Here is a 24,990-nt window from a genome sequence, read left to right on the forward strand (position 1 = left end):
GAACAGGCGTTCGCATGGCACTTTTGTAGCCAGCGTTGCAAGGTATTTACGTGCCAGATATGCTAAACATTTGTATGCCCCTTCATGCTTCAGCCACCATTCCAGAGGACATGCTTCCACGCAGATGATGTTGGTTAAAAAGATAATGCGTTAATTAAATTTGTGACTGAACTCCTTGGGGGAGAATTGTATGTCTTCTATTCTGTTTTACCCACATTCTGCCATATATTTCATGTTATAGCAGTCTCGGATGATGACCCAGCACATGTTGTTCATTTTAAGAACACTTTCACAGCAGATTTGACAAACTGCAAAGAAGGTACCAATGTGAGATTTCTAAAGAGAGCTACAGCACTCAACCCAAGGATTAAGAATCTCAAGTGCCTTCCAAACTCTGAGAGGGACCAAGTGTGGAGCTTGCTTTCAGAAGTCTTAAAAGAGCAACATTCAGATGCGGAAACTACAGAACCTGAACCACCAAAAAAGAAAATCAACCTTCTGCTGGTGGCATTTGATTCAGATGATGAAAATGAACATGTGTCGGTCCACACTGCTTTGGATTGTTATTGAGCAGAACCCGTCATCAGCATGGACGCATGTCCTCTGGAATGGTGATTGAAGCATGAAGGGACATATGAATCTTTATCACATCTGGCATGGAAATATCTTGCGATGCCAGCTACAATAGTGCCATCAGAACGCCTGTTCTCACTTTCAGGTGACATTGTAAACAAGAAGTGGGCAGTCTTATCTCCTGCAAATGTAAACAAACTTGTTTGTCTGAGTAACTGTCTGAACAAGAAGTAGGACTGAGTGGACTTGTAGGCTCTAAAGGCAATTTAATCCAGTGCCCAACTATCTTGACAGTTCAGAAGTTTTTCTCCTGTCCAACCTAAACCTCCTTTACTGCAATTTAAGCCCATTGCTTCTTGTCTTGTCCTCAGAGGTTAACAAGAACAGTTTTCTCCCTCCTCTTTGTAACAACCTTTTATTTACTTGAAAGCTGTTATCATGTCCCCCCTCAGTCTTCTCTTCTCCAGACTAAACAAACCCAGTTTTTTCACGGGGGAATACACATAGCTCAAAAGAGCAATATATGTTCTGTTTCTGCAGCTACAATTGAACTGAAAGTGTTAATTTTATGTAACTCTGATCATGGATTGGCATCCTCATGTACTGATTTCAGGTAACTGGTACTTCATGACAACTTCTTGCATGTCTTGAAAGATTCATCTCAGTCGGTGCACATCACAGACAGCATCTGTAATCTGATAGAATGATGTATCTGGTTATACCAAAACTGTGAAGCTGTTAACTATGGTGCAAAGTGGTTTTGCTTCAGCAGTTTTGCTTATAGCAATCTAACCATTTTATGACCATCAAAAGGCATGGCAATCTGTCTTGGAGAACTGTGACTGACGATAGTCTAATTTGATTGTATGCCAGTTTGGATGGTGCCATTCATTTAAGATGTGCATCAGTTCACATTAACTTCCGGAATGATGCTTGCTTTGGAGTAATAACAGAAAAAGATTTTTACATGATCCTTAAAGGTCTAGCCCCAGTTATGGAAACATCATCCTGAGACATATGCAGCTTGCTTGATATTTACAAAACTCTTCATCTCAAGGAACTTGCTGAAAAAGCAGTGGCGCTGAGATGTTGTCTGAAACAGGAAAGTCTTTGGCCTATTGTTGAAATCTAAATATGGTGGGTGTGTTTTATTTACTCTGCATTATCAGAAAGAAATCAGGGTTTGAAACCCAGGAAAATAACCTCACTGAAGTGTAGCAGAGGCACAAACAAAGAGTTCCCAGGAGATCTAATCAACGTCACAGCAAATGCTCTCAGAACCAGAGAGAAATAAGTTTAAGCTGCTTAGAGCCCTTCTGACAAGACTGCTACCTGATCCCATTAGTAGGAAACTGCCAGGAAACATCAGCAACTGATACCAGGGCCATAGTTATAGGAAAAATGCATTAAACATTTATTTTCTTTCAAAGGAAAACTTACAGGCCCTGGACATCCAAGTAGTTTACTGAAGTGAAAGGCTTCTGCTCACTTGTCCACTGGATCCCTGGGGGCAGTTGCATGCACAGCATGGGAGCCGTGGAGGTCATTTCAACCAAGGAGCTCTTGGAGTTCACCGTGGGGAAAGAGCCATATTTTTCCAGCATTTCTTTAGCAGAGACTCTGGAAGTGATTCTCCCTCATCCCCAGCCAATCTGCATTATGACATTTTTGAAAAAGTGTAGTACTGAAAGGAAATATTTGTTCTGCTCTTCAAGTCACTGGGGGTAGAGGGGACCTTATTGGGAAGCCAGGACCCTGAGTTTTCACCTCTTCACCCTTATTCATTTTAAGGATAAGCTTATTGGTATCCCTGTGTCAAAAGTTCTGGATTCTGAGTCAGTCCTCAGGAGGAGGAGGAGGAGGACACCTTAGCAAATCTGACCTTTATGAAGCTGGTAGCCTTTTGCCGGTGGCGGGGGTCTGCGGAATCCAATAGGGGCAGAGACAAATTTGAGGGGACCATGTTCTCAGCTTTGTCTCCAGGACTCACTGCACTAACTGGGTGGGGGGGGGGAGCTGATCAAGAAGCAGAGCTAGGGCATCAGGGTCTTGCTAAATATAATCCCCATAATTGTAAGGAGCAGTCCAAGGACTGCAGTGTGACCATGCAAACACATTCAAGAACACAAGGGTCTCTGGCTTTGATCTGGCACAAGGAATCCTTGTCCCAAGGGTGCTTCTCTCCATACAGCTGCAAACAGTGCGTTCCTTGGATGATCCCTCAGAAGAGCAGTAAATCTCTTTATGGGCAAGAGCTTGAACCAAAGTTTTACATTGTTTTATTTTTGAACTCAGTTATTTTTTTGTACCTAATTCTACATTTGTAAGTTGCACTTTCATGATAAAGAGATTGGACTACGGTACGTGTATGAAAAAGACTTTTGTTTTTACAGTGCAAATATTTGTAATAAAAAATAAATATGAAATGAGCACTGTACACTTTGTATTCTGTGTTGTAATTGAAATCGATATATTTGAAAATGTAGAAAACATCCACAAATATTTAAACAAATCGTATTCTCTTATTGTTTAACAGTGCAATTAATTGTGCTTAATTTTTTTAATCACTTGACAGCCCTAGTACAAAAGCAATCTGAGTGACATCCAGACTAGATTCCTCCTAGCCTTGTGAACAGGGGCCCCACAATCCTCTGTGAACATTTCTGAGGGGGAGCTGTACGGGAGGCACATTCAGTTAGAATCTGGATCGAATTTTTCTTTTGGCTCCACAAAGGAAGTGAACTCAGTCTGTCAGGACTCAAGGTCTCAGCCAGAGTAACCAGAGTCTGCAGGCAAGCAGTTTGCAAAAGCAATAGATAGACCGGATCAGTTACTGTCTTTGACAACTCACCAAGCCACTCACTGTAACTATGCCAGTGGACCAGGATGTCCTTAGGACAAGCCTTCCTGCATTGGAAACTGGCCCCCAAACTAGCTGATTAGTGGTGGGATCCAATCTACACTAGGGCAGACCCTAACTGTCAGCCATGGAGAAGAAGGGAGATGGGTTAGAATCCACAACCATCCAAAATGACCATTCGCACATCAGGCAGGATTTTGTTGATTTTGTACAGGTGGATCAAAGGGAAAGTTTATTTAGGGGAACTTGTCCCTGGAGGTCCTGCCCCGAAGTGGTTAGGATACAAGGCACTGTGATGGGACTAGCTCCATCACATCACTAGGGGCAGAAGTGACTCTAAGGGCAGAAAGAATGTTTGACCAGATTAACCAAGCACTCCTGTCAGCAGAGAGAATGCTCACCCCACAATACAATACAGCCAGATTCACCAGTTATTCCAGGATAGGGTGAATGTTGTGGGTATCTGCTGAAGAAGCTAACTTGGGGGGGAAAGAGGGACGCCCACCCTGTATACATTACTGAAGGCTTGTTAATTGGGAATGATTTACTAATGCACTTCACTCCTCTAATTGAGTGCCATAGTTACATGTTGTGGGCACATGTTTCTAAAGCTAATCCTTACAAGTTGACTTCTGAGAAAAAGACAATTCAAGTGTGGGTCTGCACCACCCAACAGACCCAGCTAGTACTGAAAGTGATGGTCAGGCCTCAGAAAGAGGTGAATAGGCTAGTCCTAGGGGAAGCCAGGACATCGCAGAAATTGGAAAAGCAATTTGATATTCAAAGCCCCACAAGCAATAGCAGAGAGATAAAGGAGTTAAACCATGAATCTGCAGCAACGCCACAGCCTATGGGCACAGAAACAGGAAGTGCTGTTGGCAGACAGGCTCCAAGGCCTCACACTAGCCCTCTGTCCTTTGTAAAATGTATCTGTTAGCCTTACATGTTAGCTAGCTCTGAAACGGAAAAGGCAACTTTTTCCCCGAGTCCCTTAATGAAAGGGTTATTGGTAAAAGAGCCATTTATGAAACTGGCCTCGGAGAAGACTCATTCGGATGGATTCGTTTGAGACATTAGCTGAGCTCCATGAACAAATAGCAATGGTCCCCAAGAAAGAAGCATTCTGCACCATCCAACAACAGAAAGGCCCTGGGAGAGACCAGGGTTGGGTATATGTGCACTGACTATTCAGCTTGGCAATCAGACGTTATTGCATTCTGCCCTGGTAAGAGATCTCTAGAAGCAAAGGTCATTCCATATGATCTTCTATCACATGTGAAATTACTGCTCCATTTCCTTAGGGGGAAGTTGCACAAGCTACTTTATGGGCAAAGATGCATTGAAGCATGTAAGAACCCTTTCAGATGCTAGGAGCTTCTTGGCCTCATCGAAAGTCTCAGTGCACTGCGTGAATGAACACGACTTCTGTCCATTGTATCCCAGTTCATTCCAGGGCTGTAGTGCTGTTGCAAAGTTAAGCAAAAACCTATCGTAAATGTCACTCTGTCGGAGTGGTTCACGACCTCAGGGCAGGCTGTCAAAAGCAAGGCAGACGCTCCAAACTGGTGGTCTATTTTATAATTAGATGTCGCTGTAACAGTCTCAGCATGGAGTCACAGATAGTGCCCTTGGGCTCTCCAGTCTAGCTTACCCGCCAGGCAAGCTGGCAAATAGAGCCCTGCGCGAATACAAAATTTGTATCGACATCCGATCTGCAAAAATGATCCATGGATTTGTAGGGCTTTAGTGATAAATGGTCACTTACACCAAAAATCACAAAATATGCAGGTTGCTCCCTGTCCCAAGAGACCAGTCATTCACCCCTGGTCCATTTGTACCTTAGACCTCACATCAAAGACAATGCTTGTGGCCAAGCCTGTAATAAATTAACTAAAGGTTGATTAACTAGAAAAAAGAAATAAGGGAATTAATTACAGGTTAAAGCAAGCATATATGCAAAAATAAGTTTGCCTGTAATTCAAAAGGTGACTGGGATGTAGTAATCTATCAATTCAGAATGTCTTTCAGGGCTAATCTATGCCAAGCAGCATTGGGATCTCTTTGCTTATGTTTAGGAATTGTCACCCCTGAGAGGCCAGACAGCATGAAAGAGACACAGTTTCTCTTTGTCAAGGATTTTTATCCCCAAACTGATGGGATGAGTTCATGTGTAGGTCTCTGCTTCCTGGAGGGAGTCAGGAATGTAGTCAACAGGGTTTCTGTCCTCATTTGCCTTCAATGGGCCATGGACGAGCACTTTACCTTACTCAATGCCTCTTTTCCTGTTTGGTGAGTTACACAATGTTAAAATATAGATATTCAGGCCTGCCTGTAAAGTCCCATACTTTAAGAACTTAGGTGTATTTTTATCACTTAGCTAGTTAAAACTATGTTCGTTTATGCTAAGTTATGCTCATTTATACTAAGTTATGTTATAATGAGTTATACACATTTATACTAAGTTATGTTCGTTATGCTAAATTCATTTATGCTAAGTATCCCATAATTACTTGCATTTGCTGAAGAAAGCACTTGGCATAAGCAGATAGGAAACTTGTCAAAATCAAGGTACATTCATTCTATGTCTTAATCGAAGCTAGGGAAGTATCTGCCCAGACCAGTACTTGGAATGCTTGTATCCAAAACAATGATAAGGAAGGAACAGAACGACATGTTTGAGAACTGGGACACACTGATGGGTTGGATCATCATATAAATAATACCAGATGAAATGTGTAACCTTGGGAGCACACCTTCTGAATAAAGTCAATGTAACATCACTGCACTAGATAGCTTCCCAGAGACTGGTGTACAGTCTTTTCCCTGTACTAGATTATTATTGGCTTAGAGCAATACACCAGACGGACATTGTGATCAAGCAGTTGACTGTACAATTTATAAACCAGTTGGTAAGCCAAGCCATCCAGCCAAACGTTAGTCAAACCAAGCAGTGCAGAGTCACAATGTAACTGCTTGGAGGGGGATGATGCTCAGGAAGCAGTGGGATGCTAGTGTTCATTAATCTCACATACACTGTGTAGCCAGCCAAGCCAGGCCTAGTGACCAGTTTTATAGCTAGCACATGATAAAACACTTTAGGCAAAATGCCAATACCTCAGGAATTCCTGGACCAAAAGCCACATTTTCAGTATTCTGTATATAAAAATTAAAACACTTTTCTTGGCTAAATACCAGACACAGACTAAAAAGGGGGGGGGGCGGAATCCTCTTTCAATAAACATCATAGAACAAATTTAAAGCCAAGGCAAATGAAAGTGAGAGATGGGAGACATTAAAATCCCTTGTTGTACAATTTGCAAATAGTCGTGTTTGTCCATGATTTGGGCTAGATATGTAAATCTTAACCCTTGGGGTCACGTGAATAACTTGTAAAAAAGGGAAAGATAAGAAGCAAAGTGGTATTGCATTGCATTGCTTCACATGTTTAGTGTTGAACAATAATGTAAGAGCTGACAAGGAACTTATAACTAGAAAAAAATCAAAATGGGAAATTAAAACAGCAAGTGGAAAGTGTAAGCAACTGCAATAACCTTGTTGCCTAGACAAGAAAGTAAGGGAAGACTAGGAGATTGTCAGCAGAGGTGCATCCAGCAAAAAAGAGAAAAATTAACCTGGCAAAGACAGGCTAAAAACCTGTATGATGTTGCCCAAAACCAGTTAACTGCAGCAAGAAAAGTGCTCTTGTAACCAATTTGACATGTAGACAAAAGGAACAGGCATTTGGGGGGAGCGCTGGTTTCACATCTCCTGCGGTGACGAACTGGAAGGGGAAAGTCCGAGTGTCTAATAGTTTGGAACTTGGGAAGGATGGATTTGGGGGTACTTGGGACTGAAAGGGCAGTTAGGATCACCCTGCAAGGAGTAACTAAGCTGGTGGAAGCCAGGATGAGACCTTGTGCTTGTGGGCTGGCTACTGGTGTCAGGGATCTGAGCCATAGCAGCACAGAATTAAGGTTACAGGACCTCTTATGGGTCTGGATGACCCCAAAAATGTCACACACCTTCCTGACCTTTTGATAATGGGTTTGGTTTTAGACATTGATGATATAGGCACCATTTATTTAAAACTCTAGCAGGAAGCCAAGCAGATGTGGAGGATGGAATTGGGGAAGGTTCTAGGCAGAATCTCAACAATGAAGCACAGAGAAATGGAGTAGCTTTAGAGAAAATACTCTGTTACTTATACAAATAAAGTTCCTTGTTCAGTGTTAGATGAAAGAAACTCTTTGTGCAATTCTTTATCCTTGTTACATGGCAAACAGTACCCCCAACTTCTCTATCAGAGGCTGCATCTATTACTCATTCAGTGCTCACTCACAGTGATACAGACTGTCATATAACAAGGGGAAGGATCCCTTAGGTACCAAGACTGTGATTTAAACACCCTCCTCATTTTGCTGACTGATTAGGGGCTCACAGATGCAGTGAGGATGGGTGTGCTGTGGAAACACACCTCCAGGAGGTGTGTTGAGAATGAACTCCCTTGAAACACACCTCAGTCTAAAGGTATCAGAGACAGAACAATTACTGGACACAATAATCATCATCAAGCAATCAATATGCAAACAGCTAGAAGACCATAAGGTGATAAGTAACAGTCAACATGGATTTGTCAAGAACAAATCCTGTCAAACCAACCTAATAGCTTTCTTTGACAGCTAACAAGCCTTATGTATGAGGGGGAAGCAGTAAATGTGGTATATCTTGACTTTAGTAAGGCTTTTAATACTGTTTCCCATGATCTTCGCATAAACAAACTTGGGAAATATAGCCTAGATGGAGCTACTATAAGGTGGGTGCATAACTGCTACGAAAACCATTCTCAAAGAGTAGTTATCAGTGCTTACAGTCAAGCTGGAAGGGGATAATGAGTGGAGTCCCACAGGGATCAGTTATGGGTCCGATTCTGTTCCATATCTTCATCAGTGATTTAGATAATGGCATAGAGAGTACACTTATAAAGTTTGTGGATGATATCAAGCTAGGAGGGGTTGCAAGGGCTTTGGAGGACAGGATTAAAATTCAAAATGATCTGGACAAACTGGAGAAATGGTCTGAAGGAAATAGAATGAAATTCAATAAGGAAAATCAATTGCACACATACAAAATGGGAAATGACTGCCTAGGAAGGAGTACTGTGGAAAGGGATCTGGGGGTTACAGTGGATCACAAGCTAAATATGAGTCAACAGTGTAATGCTTGCAAAAAAAGCAAATGTCATTCTGGGCTGTATTAGCAGGAGTAGGAGTACTTGTGGCACCTTAGAGACTAACCAATTTATTTGAGCATGAGCTTTCGTGAGCTACAGCTCACTTCATCAGATGTATGCCGTGGAAACTGCAGCAGACTGAGAATATGAAAAAATACCTCCTCCCACCCCATTGTCCAGCTGGTAATAGCTTATCTAAAGTGATCATCAGGTGGGCTATTTCCAGCATTTCCAGCAGGAGTGTTGTAAGCAACACAAAAGAAGTAATTCTTCCATTCTCCTCTGTGCTGATAAGGCCTCAGCTGGGGCTCTTAGGCACCATCATAATACAAATAAATTAACAACAAACAACAGCGTATTCCCACTCAACTCACTAGGAATTCTGCCTGCAGGACCCTGGCAGGATCAGCCCCTATGTCCATAACTTCTGGACATTTTCCGTGGGGAGTATTTCCCATGTTCTTGGACCCCAATCTAATGCTGATGGGGGCCCTGTCTATTTCAATGTGCCTTGAAGGCCTTCCTTAGTTTAGCTCCTTCCTGCCTCTCTGCACTTTTCTCCTTTTACTCTCCCTACCTCTTGAATCATCCCAAGGCATTTGCCTGGATGCCCCCCTTTATGTCCCACTGTCATTCCCCCCAACCTTGGAACTCCCTTCGTGTTCACGTCCAACCCCACCTCATCCGTTGTTCTTATAAATAATAGTGCTAATCACATAAAACAAATATGATGTGCTAGCCTCCCAGGTGATCATGTACTCATTGTCCTTACTCTGGTCCCATGCCTCTTCACCGCCTCTTCTTATGTTATTGTCTCCTCCTTTTAGTCTCCTGGGCAAGGAACCTGTTTATTCTGTAAATATCCACAGGTGTCTGGGGCACTATATAAATAATAACGATTACTTGTGCATGTATCATTTTTGTATGTGAAGTTATAAATATTGGAATATCCATCAGCTTTATGGAGATTGTCTGCCCCATTCTTTGCAGTTCACACTAATTGAGTAACCATAGCTATCCCGCACTGGGACACCAGTCACAGCCAAATATGCCATGTAAGATATTAAGGACCATCAGCTATACAACTGACCCACTGAGAGAAGGCAGATACACCTTATGACTCAGCAAGGCATACAGGGACATGCCTATGAGGAGAACTCTAAGGCTTCCTAGCCATGTGCTGGGCAGCTTGTGTTTAAAACAAAGAAAGCACAGGCCGCATGGCAAGAGACTATAAAAGGCAGCTGCATCTTCTCCATTTTGTCTTCAGTCCTGCTTCTTACCTCTGGAGGAACTTTGCTACAAACTGAAGCTCTGAACAAAGGACTGAATGACCCATCCAAGCTGTGGATGTATTCCAGAGACTTGACTTAAGACAGCAGTTTATTCCAACACTGCTACAAGCCTGAACCAAGAATTTTGCCATTACTATATGTAATTGATTCCTTTAACCAATTTCAGCTCTCATCTTTCTTTCTTCCTTTTTATAAATAAACCTTTAGATTTTAGATACTAAAGGATTGGCATTGGCATGATTTTTGGGTAAGATCTAAGTTATATATTGACCTGGGTGTGTGGGCTAGTCCTTTGGGATCAGAAGAACCTATTATTTGATGAGACTGGTTGTAAAGAACCACTCATCTCTGAATCCAGTGTTTTTGGTGGTGATATAAGAACTGGAATGCCTGAGGAAACTGCCTTTATGTTTTCTTGTTAGCCAATGTAGTAAAACAGGAATTTAATTTTGTGGCTGGTTTGGCATATCTTATAAAAGAATAACCACCAGTTTTGCGTTGTGTTTGCCCTATTTCTCAGCAGTTCCTCCTGAATTTGGCATTCTCAGTTATGACCCATATCAGAAGGAAACACCTATGAGAATAATGGCAGGGAGAAACCAGAGATTTTTTAAAGATAAGATCTCTGATAAATTCCCACAGTGCCAGGTGGTCTGGTCATTACTGCTGAGATGTCTCAGGAAGTCCACCTCACAACATTATTTCCAGCAATTAGGGGACAGCTGGCTTTCCACTGGATGTATCCACATGGGAGTAGTGACCATGAGGCAGAAGATTTTGGTTTCCCACCACAAACTTGGAAGCAGGTCAGTAAGTTACTGGAGGCAGAACCGAATTCGAATCTCCCACGTCCTTATATAAGACATAGTATTTAAAGAAGAGCTCAAGAAGCCAGGTGCATGATCTAGAAATAAACACTATGTATGATTCTTTCAGCTTGTCCCAGGACAATGGATTCAACTAGTGGTTTTGCTCCAGTGAGCAGCACCTTATTCTCACAAGCCTTGCAAAGCGGGGTATTTGCTGAGACTGAAAAGTGAGTTAGGCTTCTGGGTGAGCTCCCTCAGCACTGCTATAATTTAGAACAGCTTTGCCACATTGATGCTGGGAGGGGCACCTGAGAGATCAACTGAATCCACTGTGGAGGTTATGGGCTCCTTTGGCCAGCTGCTGTTAGGAACTAACTCGGACAATTAGGAACATGTTTGTGCAGGAGTTAGCAAAGTGTCAACAGGCAGAAGTGGTGAAATCCACTTCAGGGGATTTTGTTGACATCAGATATTAAAGAAACCTGTCCCTTTAATGAGGATAGTCATAATGAGGTGTCTTGAACTTGCTCTGTAATAAAGTCACCACCCATTGCAAGCTTGCCCTGCACTTCGAATGCAACTTCGGAGAATGCATCCTGAAAGAGTGTACTTTTGCCATTAATGATGCTCACATAGATACCTGGGGCTGGGCTAAGTGCTGGTCACTGTATAGCTCTCCAGGTGGGAGGAAGCAGCTTTCCAATATTTCCAAGGGTTTCCAATATTAGCTTGATTTTTTTTATTCCTCACCAACCAGCTTCAACATAGCTAAAGCTATCCACCTGAAAGGTACATGTTGAATCTTATACCAGGATCTGATCTCCCTAGGAATTTGGAGGCAAATCAGACATGGTGTTTCTAGCAAAAAGGCTTCAAAACCAGGAGGGGATTCACTTGCGACATTTTCAACTTCCCTCCCCCTCAAAGTCACAGCCCCCACATATATCTCTCTGTCACCAATTGACTCTTTTATTCTGCTGTCCTAATGCCTTTGACTAGACTTGCGAGCACACTAATAGTTTATGCGCAAATGTCAGGAGTCTCACCAGTTTCCTGATGAAGTGGGTTTTAGCCCACAAAAGCTTAGGCCCAAATACATTTGTTAGTCTCTACGGTGCCACAAGTACTCCTCATTCTTTTTACCAGTTTCCTTGAGGCATTAAGGCATTTCTCCTCAAAGCAACTGATATGCACAATATTCCCTTGAACTTGGAGTTTCTGTTTTTGTTTTTTAAGCTGGGAATTTCCTGATGTCTTCCTCTCCCTTGCCCCAAAACATCAAGTTTACTGATGAGTCTCAGGGGAAGCTCTCAAGCTTTGCTGAGGCTCTGGCAGAGTTTGCAAGCTGGACATGGGCAGAAGCTTTCACAGAGGCAGAGGCTGTATGTTGAAAAGGAAGGGAGTCTACTCCCTTCCTGAGACATCCCCCTACTTCCCCTATCCCAGGGAAACAGCTACAGAAAGGGAGGGGTAACAGTCACTCAGTGGGGTGGGGTATGCAGACATGCCATGGTATTGTGGGAATGAAGCCACAGTTGACCCTAGTAAACTCTGCTCTATAATAGGCTGGTGCTGACATTTCTCTCACGCAGTGCTCCTGGACAAATCATCACAACAACTTCCTTTCCTGCCTGCTATATAAAGCAGCTGGGCCGACTTCCCCAGCAAACGCCAATTGCCTTGAATTGGCAGCTGGTTAACCCTTTAATCCCTGGTTTCTGAATCCTGCTGACAAGTACTGGAGAGGGTGAGGATTTTTCTTCCATCTGACTCTTGTCAGGTAGCCCCATCCCCAGTAACTAGTGCTTTCTGGAGGTCCAGATGCGCAGTGCACCCTTTGACACCCCCCTTTTCATTTCCAAGGGATTTGCCTGCCTGCAGGGGCAGCTGCCTGTGAAGACCGGGATTGTGGCATGTCACTGGACAAGACACACACTGTGCTCCCTGATGGAAACTTTACTTTTATTCCTTCTTTGCTTGGTAGTTTTCCTTGAAGAATTTTAACAAGTTTTCCAGACCATCTTTTCCTCAGTGCATGGAAAAACACAACAATTGGGTTTCTTTGGGAAGCATCCCCTAGATGGACCTTCCCTCGCCCCCATTCCCCCCATCCCATACACACACACAAAACCAAGTGCCTCTTTTCATCGCTTGGTGCAGCTCTTCCCAGACTACTTACCCTGCATGAAATGCAATGATGGCGTCAAGCCACCTCTAGCTCCCCACCTTCCTTTCCTGGCCTGAGTACAGGAGTGTGGCCAAAAGAACCATTGTCTCTTCTTTCTCTAAGAGAGTAACAAATAAGTTATTTGGATACTTCTGGGGTGGGGAAGGTGTTACACCTGAGAGGAACTGTGGAGGGAGAACATGGGTTCGATTTTTGTACACAATATCTAGACATCAGCCTATGCTGTGAATTAGGCACAGATGCAGCTTTCACCTTTTCTGAGGCACTTCTCCTCTGAGAAGGCAGAACCAAATCTGGCAGGTTTGTGCTGGTTAAAGAAAAAGGGGAAAGAATTTTGGGAGTCACCAATTTGAGAGTCATTCTTTAATTAGTCCCTGTGCCTTGCTTGTTATGCATGGCTCAATAGCTGGCCTGTAAGCATCATTGATATTGTACTTTATCTGTTTGTGTAGGAACAGCATGAGCAGAAATAAAATAAACCTCTGTAGATCACTTTTGGGCACTTGTTGCAGGAATTTTCCTTATCCAGTGCTGATCACACATCAGAAAGGGTTTTTTTAAATCCACAGCAACAATGTTTGGCAAATGTTTTCCACTAGGGAAAATCCCAGCATGCTGTTCAGACTACACAGGGGCCACTTGACCCACCATGGAAATGCAGCCACTCCTGGAAGAGGAACAGGGCGACACCACAATGGTGTCCATAAGGGGATGTGAAGACTAATGTAGCCATCTGAAATTACAGCCCCAATACAGGCAGCAGAACTGGAATTTGGCTGAGATACCAAAGCGAATGGCTCTCCTCTTGTAAAAAAATGGCATGGAGTCTTTTAATGACCACAGCTCATCAGTGCCTCTGCTCTATATCTCATCTGACAAAGAGACGTCCCAGTGACCCAGGGCATCTGCCCAGGAATGACTCAAGCTCAGCTGCATTGGGTTGTGGTTGAAGAGAGCAAACAAGAACGTAACTAGGATTGACCTGAATTACTTATTCATACAAACACACCTAAATGCCGGGATTCGAATTACCTTCTCTATCCAAGCCTGCACTCCTTCTCCTATTTTCAAGCATGATGTGCATTTATGTTAAAGCAGGTGTTCAATTAACCTTGGACCCTAAGGCTACATCTACACCAGGAGCTAGGAGTGCAATTCCCAGGTCACACAAGCTCTCATCTGAGCTAGTTCACTAAAAATAATGGTGTAGCCATAGTGGCATGGGCAACAGGGGCATGAGCTTGCCACCCTGAGTATGTGCCCACAGGGTTCAGGTGGGTTTGTACCTGGGCTGGCTAGCCTGTAGTACTGCAGCCAGAGGTGAAAGTAAGCCAGTACTGTCTGGTACGGGGTACTGGCAAGAGCTGGTACACAGCGAACCATACAGGCAGGGGGCAGCTTCCCCAGGCCAGAGATTTAAAAGGAGCCCTGGGCCCTTTAAATCACCGTCAGAGCCCTGCTGCTGGAGCCCCGGGGTAGCGGTGGCAGCTGGGAGCCCCAGGGCTCGGGCGGCGATTTAAAGGGCCCTGGGTTCCGGCTCTGTGGGGAGCCCCGGACCCTTTAAATTGCCACCAGAGCCCCGGGGCTCCGGCAGCGGGGCTCTGATGGCAATTTAAAGGGCCCGGGGCTCCGCTGCAGTAGCGGTGGCCAGAGCCCCGTGCTCTTTAAATTGGCCCCCTCTGTCAGAAGCCAGGCGTGATGCGTAATTCAGGCATGTGTGAACAGAACACACCAGGAGTAGGGTGACCAGATAGCAAGTGTAAAAAAACAGGATGGGGGTGGTGGGTAATAGGTGCCTATATAAGAAAAAGCCCCCAAATCAGGATTGTCCCTATAAAATCAGGACATCTGGTCACCCTAACCTGGAGGGAACGTTGCAACCACCGGGAGACATGGGAAATTCCCAGGGAGTCCTCGAGAGGAGAGGATTTGTCAGCACCAGGGAGGAATGTGTTTCTCCAGGTATTGCACTGTGTAGTTGGTGAAATGCCTTAATAGGGTGCAGCTTGCACTCCTTTGACACATCCAGTATCAGGCACGGCTGGAGACTGCATACCAGGCAGGATCACAGTCTGCTCCAGCACAGCAACGATTAGCTCCTGGCTCTTTCCTCCTGTAACAGGGTTGGCTGCCTCACCTGCCCCCTTGTGGTCACGGATACCTCTGTGATGCCCTACCAATAATTTCTCCCTTGGAGGGCTCCTTACACAGACTCCGCCCACTTTTGAGGTCAAAATACCCTCCTTGGAGCCTGGGTTGGTTCACAGACAATAACTCCATAAGACTCCAAGCCCCAAATTAAAGTCCCTCAAATCAACATTTCTCTTCCTACTCGCAGGACTCCCCTCCTGGAGACCACTCTCCCTTGCCTGCTCAGTGTCTCTCCTGCCTGAGCAGCCCTTCCCCCGCCCTCCTGCCTCCAGGGGTAACATACTAGAGCGCAGGGCTCCCCCGACAAGTCATTTCTCATCTCTGACTCAATTTCCCTGTCAGAAAAGTGGGTTAATGTTTGCCTAGCCTTCTATAGGTCGCTCTGAGCCTATTAATACCCTGGATATTTTCAGATTGTCCTGATGGTAAATAGTATCATGCCCATTTTACAGGTGAGCTACAGTATGGGACTCCAGCCCAGTCCTGACATTTTAAAGAGCACTTGCCCTTTTAAAGGACCCTTAAACATTTTGCGAACTGAGAGAACCAGAAAGAGTGTGCAGGACACAAAGGCTTAGCCACCCGAAGGCAGCCGGGTTATGGGGAATGCTGTTCCTGTTTAAGCCACGCACGTTGCCCTGAAGGGTCATTGAGATTCAGCTGCTTCCATGGGAGGCACGTGGATTAAGTGTGTCATGATTAAGTGAAGATTCCTGAACTTCCATTTTCTTAAAAGATGCTGGAAGAAATGGAGCTGCGCCCTCTGCCTATTGGGCAGCCACGAGGCTGCAGAGCAGCTGAAGGATTCACTCCTGCTTGATAAGGACCCTTTGCAGAGGACAAGTGTCAGCACTCTCACTGACGCATCAGTGACACCTGCACTTGACTGGAACTCAGCAGTATTACAGGAATATTCCTGTAATCAGCTAATCAGTGGCATCCAGGAAGCACTTTTGCACACATATATATAGCTCTGAAAGGAAAGCCCTCTCTTCCCACGCACGATCTTCCCACGCACCTCCAACAATAGCACTATAAACTACAGCACATCCATCGTGACATCTCTGCATTTTTATCCACGTAAATACCTGGCAGAGCCCAGAGGTGAGGTCTGATCTCAGGCAATATAGGTTCAACGTCAGGGTCATAGACAGTCTCCGCTGGGGGTTAATTCTTGTCTTCAACGCAACACAGATTTATTTTGCATTTCCATTTCTCATAAAAACCGTATCCCAAATAAATGTACAGAGTATTAATTATTATTATATCCTTGGATTACAGGAGCAGCTGAAGGCCTCAGTTAGGGGATCAGGGCCCTATTGTGCTAGGTGCTGTACAAACATGTAGTAAAAATACACACCCTTCCCCAGAGATCTCACAATCTAGATCAGGGATGGGCAAACTTTTTGGCCCGAGGGCCACATCTGGGTGGGAAAATTGCATGCAGGGCCATGAATGTAGGGCTGGGGCAGGGAGTTGGGGTGCGGGAGGGGGTGTGGGAGAGGGTGTGGTGTGCAGGAAGGGACTCAGGGCAAGGGTTTGGGATGCAGGAGGGGTGCAGGGTGTGGTTGGGGTGCAGGAAGGGACTCAGGGCAGAGGGTTGGGATGCAGGAGGTGATGGTGGGGGCTCAGGGCAAGGGTTTGGGTGCAGGAGGGGTTTAGGGTGCAGGCTCAGGCCCAGTGCTGCTTACCTCAAGTGGCTCTGGGGTGGCAGTGGTGTGCAGTGGGGCTAAGGCAGGCTCCCTGTCTGCCCTGGCCCCGCGCCGCTCCCGGAAGTGGCCATCATGTCCAGCAGTGACTGCTGGGGGTGGGGTGGGATGGGGGTGGGGCAGGCGGCTCCACCTCGTGCTGCCTTTGCCTGTGGGTACCACCTCCAAAGCTCCCATTGGCCACAGTTCCCCGTTCCTGCGGTGCCTGCAGGTGAGGGCAGCACACGGAGCTCTGTGCCCCTCCTCCCTCAGGGGCCGCAGGGACGTGGTGCTGGCCACTTCTGGGAGCAGCACAGGGCTAGGGAACCTGCCTTAGCCCCGCTGTGCCACAGGGTTGGTAATCCCATGGGCCAGATTGAAAACTGTGCCGAGCCAGATCTGGCCTGTGGGCCGCAGTTTGCCCTCCCCGATCTAGATCAATGACAAGCTGGACCAGGTGGACGGTACAATGAATAGATGCAGGAATGGAGGGTGAGGCAGCAATAATGGCAATCTGTACACTATCTATTGCATGGCAGCAATGGATCCAGTGATGGTAGCGAAGAAACATTTCCTGTTTGCTAAGGTGCTTCTAATGTCCCTGACCCAAGACTCTGACCCAGGTGGGACTGGTTAGCAGCCCTGATGGCGGGACATAGGGAAGCATGCTGTGGCACATGGCAACTGAAGTTCTCTATGTCAGTGGGCCAAGCAGAGCGCAGGCGGCCAGCTGTGACTCATTGCTAACTGGAATGTCATGGACTTGCAATAGACTCGGTGAAAGAGTATGTGGTAAAAAGGATACTACCCCTTTAAGAAGCCGATTGGATAATCCAGGATGGCCCTGCTCTGCTCTGGAGGCTGAACCATATAAACAGAAACATGAACAGGAAGTGGAGTGGGGAATAGAACTCAGGCAGGCTGCAGATGCTCTTACGTTCAAGGAGACATGTCTAACCTGACTGAAAGACTTGGGCGTGGATTGTAGGTTTGGGAGCCCTGATACAGCGTTCTGATGAAGTGTTTGCTGCAATGCTTCCCGTTCTGAAGTCTGATTCAGAGGTAGACATACTACTGTGTAAATAGGTGTTGGCTACTCCTTGCCCTTGAAATTGAATTTATTGCTGTTCTACTAGAGGAAATTAAGGTGGGCCAAGCCTGCAGCATCACACCAGGGTGTTCAGGGACTGCCTTCACCATTACATACTCGTATCACCATAGGAGCTAGGAATTAGTCATAGTGTTATACCAATAAAATAAAAACCAGCAGGATCTTATTAAAGGGAAAAAGGCAAAATGCCACATTTATTGTGAATACAGAAAGAATCATAGTAAGCAATTAGTTATAGCTATAACATTCCATTCAATTTCATATTTATTCTCACACACACACAGGTTCTGCAAGGTTGTTATCGTAGTTGCCAGCTTTAGAGATGCTCATGCCAAGCCACTGGCTAGGTGGCCTGGACATGAGGAGGGAGCAGGGCCTTGTCAGATGCTCATCTGATGCTCCTGGAAGTTGGTTTGCAGAATCAGACCCCAAAGTTCTCACTTTTTAGAGTCCATTTTTATAGGAATTTCTTCCTATGCCAGTCTGTGGAAATTGCTTCATCATGCTATTGCTGAATCAATCAGCAGATGGCACATTCCTGATGGCTCCCTGCTGCCAGATGTTATCTTGTTCTTTGGTTCTCCCATTCTTGAGGCTGTTGGGTGGATTCCAGGCTGCCCTCCGGGGGTCCTCTGGTTATTTCCACTTGACGCCTTCTTCAACCAATGGACACTGGATTCTTAGGCTGGCACCTCCCTGATCATTCAGTTATTATCCACACACATCCTCGATCTCTGTTTTAATCACAATTGTTAACAAAGCAAGATGAATACAACAAAAGGGCAGGGAGTCTCTGGGTGCTGTTTCTGTTGTTACAGAGTATTGCTTTGAGTCTCTCTCTGTGTGAGTAGTTGTTGTTACAAAGAATTGCTTTGAGAACAGACTCTGTCTTAGAATGTATTAACATAATTAGCAGCTTGCAAGTTTCACACATAGAGGAAGAGAAACAATACCAAAAACCAAGACACCTCTTAATTAGTAATACCCTGGAATTTAAACTATGGGGAATCAAACTCATTTGTGATTTTAATACAGAACTTCTTTAATATGATCCAACAATAGTTGAGATAAACCTGTATTCTATGGGCAGGTGCATTACAAGGGAAGGGAAATTAATGGTGTAGTTTTACATATGAAACATCAGGTGGTGCATTGGGAAGACTTGTTAGAAAGGCAAAGCTTACAGCAGCAGGATTGCCTGCTCACGTTGAGACCTGAGGCTGGCCAATCCTGCTGGAGGCTGGCTCTGCACTGCTCCATTAGTGCTCAGAATGTGTTTAGTTCTCACAAATTGTCCTAATTACCAGAAAATCGCCCTCCCTTTGCTCCCCGCTCCGCAGCCCCATGGTCTTTATCAGTGAAGTCCTCCTTAGTCCCAGTTCTTCACTACAAAGAGCCTGGAGGTCTGTAAAAGGAGCTAGAAACAAGCGGAGGAGCCTCTGCTAGGGAGCACTGACCACAAGGAAAAGGAGGAGTGGAAATAGGAACCCCCACAGCCAACCTTGCACCAGCTAGCCCTGAATTCCATCCAAGAACAGGCTTAGCAAAATATTTCCGAATGGCATTTTTTTCCCTTTGGACTGGCCCGGATTGTACCAAATAGCCTATGTATCCTGTGGAAGGGATCTTGGAACCCACCCGCAGTCTTCTCCATACCTAGCTGTACTCCCTATTTCAACTCATGCTGGTTGGACACTAAGCTGTTCTACTGTTGCCCCTTCTTCCGACGCCAGTGGCCCAGAGTGGACACCAGTGTCACACCCCTTCCAAGCTATCGCCGACAGCAAGTCGGCTTCCCAGTGGGGAACTCAGTGAGGTGGAGTCTACATATGTTCTATGTGTAACTTGCCTTAGATACACTCATACCCCAGTCATGGCACAGAACCCAAAGGCAGCAAATGGACAATTCCCCTTCCAGAAATCTCAGCCCACACATCAACACCCAACTTACCATGTGCCCAAAATTGTCCCTGCATAGACTCAGGCAGGAAGCACAACCAATAGTGACCTGGCCAGAGGGTCAAGTCACACAGAGGTGGCTGCGGTTTCTGAAGCGAGAGGGTCCCACGGGGTGAGAAAGGATGTTGGATAAGGACACTGCCAGAGGGGGGGCAGCACCTGGCAGAGCTAATCCCCAGAACGGCCAGGAGGAGGCTCCACCAGCGGTGAGTGCGCCCAGTGGCGCGAGCTACTTAACAGCATCAGATTGCAATGGCCTTCAGTCAGTGCTGGTCAAGATTTGAACCAATGACCTAGAAGTGAAAGGCCTCCCCCTCCCTGGGCCAGCCCCAGGTCACCCATCGCTGAGGTGCGGATACCTCTTTTTCATTTAAAAATCTGAACTTGTAGCAAAAGCACCAGCCCAGGCATTTGCTCACTCACACTCTTTCAATTTTCTATGTCCCTTCTCCCCATCCATCGGTTCATTGGCTTTTTCTGTGCAGATTATGCATTTCACTGATTTCCAGTAAAGTTAACAGAGTTTTAATATTACTCTGCTCTCTCGTGGCACAGATGTTTATCTATTTAGTTTTTCTTTCTGCTGACTTCAAAAATAATTCCTTCAGAGCAAGTATCAGCCTTTCCAAGCAAACAGTCCATCCTCTCGACCAGTTCTGATCTCTCCATGCAGTCATTTCATTACCAGACAACGTTATCTCATCATGGCTCATGCTGTTTCCTTTTGTTCTCTTCACATGACCCCAGTAGTCCATGGGTCAAGCTAGGCTTAATGGTAGAACAAATAAAAGGCATGCAGGCTTGGAGGCTGACAAAGAAAAAAGAGATGCACAAAACAGCCTGATGTGTCAAGACATAGTTTTGACTTTGACTCATGCTCTGGGTGTCGGGGGCTGATAATATTTTGACTCAGCACCTCACATATGCTATTTGAAGCAGCACTTGCTTGTTAGATTTTATTTGCCACTTGTGGGACAAAGCTAAAGAACAACTTCCTGCAGAAGCTGATTCCTTACAGCTTCACAGAGAGGCTGGGGAATGTCAGGATCCCAGTTTGAGGCTTGACTGCAGGAACACACTAGCTGTACACACAATGGGCCAGATCCTCAGCTGGGGGAACTGTTGTTGATGTCAGTGTGGCCCATTCCCAGGGGGAGGGACTCTGGTGATACACAGGCCCGCTCTAACTTGTCAGCAGACACAAATTGGAACCGAAAGTAGAAGAGAACCAGAGACAACTGAATAGGATCTTTAGCTTGTGTAAATTGGTGTGTCTCCACTGAAGTAAATAGAGCTATGCTAATTGACACCCACTGAGGTTCTGGCCAGACAATGCGATTTCTTTCTTAGTATTTTTATTGAGTTCTGCATGTTAGCAGACATTCAGAGTCCGTTGCGCTCCATGACACTGGAACCAATAGGAAAAAAATAACTGATAAAGTATGGGTGAGGTGTGTTACCCAATGAGAGCATTAAGCAGCCTCTGATATTTCAGGAAGTGTCTGGGGAAAGTTATGAAAATGTCCAGCCTGTTGAGCTTATCTGTACGTGTTTCATTACTAATCATCTCACCCGTCTGAGCAACTGAGCTTTCGTGTCCCTGTCTGCCACCTGGAAATGTTGTAAGAACCACAGAGTTCTTGAAGACCCCTGAGGCTTTATGCTTCTCCTCCACAACTTGTCAAGCAGCTCCCAAGGGAGATGTCAGAGCTGATAGGAGCCTTCCTTTGGGAAGTCAAGATCAGTGAGTGGGTAACGGGAGTAGTCACTTGACATTCTCCCCTGGAGGCTGAGGGAAAATGCCTTTGGAAACAAAGTCCTAGATTTTCAAAGGCACATGTGTGGGAATTTTAGCTGCAAAATTCCCAGTGGATATACCTTGTCCACGTGTCACAGGCATTCCTTTGCCTGCCAGCCTGAAACACGTGAGTGTTTTATGGGTTAGTGGGAAACACGTGGCTCAAACTCCTCACATTGCCTTGAAGATTTAGGTGGAATAATTAAGGGTAACTGGTATGTCCCTGGTTAAAGGGAGCTCCTTCAACTGAGGCACTGAAATAAGATGGGGAAGTGCATAAACTATGAAGTTTTTTTATCCTGTCTGGTGAGTGAAAGCACTAGCTAAATTCCAGAAGAGCTACCCGAGCATATGCGTGGCTAAGTGTAAAATCTAGGATAGATTCTCTAGGAACAGCCGCTTCTTTTGCCCCACCCCCGCCCTGCTTCTTCCCAACCCTGCTCTGCCCCCGCCCCACCGCTTCTCCGCCTTTTCCCACACTGCTCCACCTCTTCCCTGCCCAGTTGCACCCCCTCCCTTGAGCACACTGTGCCCTCGCTCCACCCCCTCTACCCCAGTGCCTCCTGACGCCGTGAAATGGCTGATCCGCGGCAGGCAGTAGGCCCTGGGAGGAAGGGGGAGGTGCTAATTGGTGGGGCCTGCTGGCTGGCAGGAGACACTGCGGGAGGGGGAGGTTCTGGTAGTTGAGCTGATGGTGGGTGCTCAGCACCCTGCATTTTTTTCCCCGGTGCACAGCCCTGGAGCACCCATGGAGTCAGCGCCTAGGCCACAAATTGTAGTTAGGAATCTGGAATGGATGGGCCAAATTGAGGAAGGAAGGTGATTGCAGTTTGTCCCCCTCACCCTAATGTTGGGTCTCTAGAGGTACTCATATCTGCTCTACCCATGTGAAAGAGAGTCTAACGACTATGCCAAGGAGCCAAAAGAAGACATAAGATAAAGTAGGGTGGGATCTCCTTTAATATACATCCTCTTATGCTTTCTTGCAGTTCCAAGCTGTGTAAGTTAGGCCAGCATAAGCTCCCTTGTACATGGGTAGAGTCAGTAGATGTGAAGGAGTCTAGCAGAGGGTAAGGGGTTCTAGCTCGCACTGCCTTTTGCATCACTTCTGAACTTAGCCCTGTTTTCAGGACTTTACAATAGCTATCTAAATGTCCAAAACCTATTAAAGTCAATGGAAGAGCTCCCATTGATATCAGCGGGCATTGGACTAGGCCCTTGAAGAGCAGATGACACCTCATGCCATGTTTTTAAAGTCATCCTGTTCAGATACAAGTCCCCTTGGAAAAGGCTATGTTTTTAGGGGGATCCTACAGAAACTTCCCCCCCCAGTCTGGAATGATTCCCTGTTTCATCAGAAATAAGCTCCTCACAGACCAGGACACATCGACTCAAAGCAGCACCAGAACAACAGGTGCAAAACCTTTAGACATATCTCCACTACTATAATGAGCAACCCCTCCCCCACCCCACAATTCACCTTTCAAGATTCATGGATCCTACGTATGCCTGTCACAAGCTAGGGTGTACCTCATCCAGTGCGCTAAATGCCCCCCCCCCCAAACAACTATGTGGGTGAAACCAGACAATCACTATGTTCCCACATAAACTCACACAGGAAAATGATAAAAAGACAAAAACACCCTATCCCCTGCGAGCAAACACTTTTCACAACACGATCTGTCTATATCTGACCTGTCAGTCCACCTCCTCACAGGCAACCCGCACAGCACTTTCAAAAGATGAGCTGAGTAGCTTAAATGCATTACTCTGCTAGACACTAAAAATCATGGACTGAACAGAGACACTAGATTCATGGTTTATTACAACACCCTAACCCACTAACCCCCTGTTTTTGTCCCATGACTACAGAAGGGTCAAAGGGCCACTTCTGGCTCAGGGGCCCTCTTATCAGCAGCCAGTGTCTGCCCTACTCCATACCTTGCTGCTTCTCCCCTGAGCCTCTCCTACCCCTCTGGCCCTCACCCTTCCTCTGGGCTTGCCGTCCCAAACTCCCTCCTCCCTGGGAGCAACCGTAGGATACCTGTCTCACCCCAACCACAGCCCCCGCCTCTCAGGGAGGGACTGCAGACTGCTTCTCCTGCAGCTCCTGGGCTTTATGCAGGCCCTGCTTGTTTCTGTCTTATTATTCCCGGCTCCCTGGCTGCTCCTCCAAGTGTAGCTTGGGCAGTTAATTGGCCCACCTAGCCACCTTAACTCCTTCAGGCTTTGTGTGGGGTGAACCCCCCATCACACCAAGGCACAAAGTAATGTAATGGCATTGCAGCCAAGGCCTGCCTGGACAATGGAGGCTGAGCTCTGGTCTCCATTTGATTCTCCACGGTCCAAGCCATGGTGGGTGTCCTGTCTGCTGGAGGAGCGTGGCACATGGTTCTCTCTGGAGGCTGTTAATGCTGCTGCTTTTCTCTACCACAGAGGGTCTCTAGAGAGCGATGGTTGGGCCTTCCCCACCCTAACAGCTGCCTCTTCAATGTCCTCAACCCCTTGCCAATTGGAAAGCTGAGCACCCAGCTCCAGACCTGCCTGCCCCAAAAAACAAAAGGTTTAAGGAGACATTTTCACATGGCCAGAGCCCAGCTTCTCTCTCTGTCGGAGCTCTCTGCACCTGGTTCTTTGCAGGATGAACTCCCAAATTGCATGGGCACAGCCCAGTGCTTGAACACCTCCTGACCTGGTTTGCATCCATGGTCAGTCAATAGAGATGCAAGTACCAGCACTTCAAATCTGGGTACAGATTTAATGCTGTAAATGGTGCCTCTAGAGAAAAGGGGGCCCTGAGTATCACTACAGTAGGCTCCTTTGCTGTCCGCAAGCTACCACAACAGGATGGAAACTGATCTGCAACCTTTGAGCTCAGCTCCCATTTCCCTGCTCTCAAAAATTCTACCCGCTGCCAGCCAAGTGGCAGTTCAGCTTTGTTCTCCAGCACACCTGGCACTTTCTGCCTGGGGAGATATGCTTTTCCCACCCCAGGAACTTGCCACTGGCAGCTCTGATTGAAATGGAGGGCAGCGGCTCACCTTTTAGATTGCTACAGCACCAGCTGTAAGTGCTTTGTCCATCTCTTCTCTCCAGATAAGTCCCTTAAGAGGTGATGCAAAGCAGCTGCTCCCTGTGAATCCATTGAGAAATACTGGGGTAGGTAATACAAGCTGCAGGACCTAAAATAAAGGGGGGAAAGCACCTGCTGGAGAGATTGGCCTCGCTAGCAACGCCGAGGTTATAGCATGGAGAGGGTGATGGGAGGAATGGCCACTCGATTAGCGCATGGGGTGAAATCGATAGAAACCTTTCAGAAATAGATGAG

The sequence above is a fragment of the Lepidochelys olivacea genome (genome assembly GCF_965140295.1).
Source record: "Lepidochelys olivacea isolate rLepOli2 genome assembly, chromosome: 14".
Lineage (NCBI taxonomy): Eukaryota > Metazoa > Chordata > Testudines > Cheloniidae > Lepidochelys > Lepidochelys olivacea.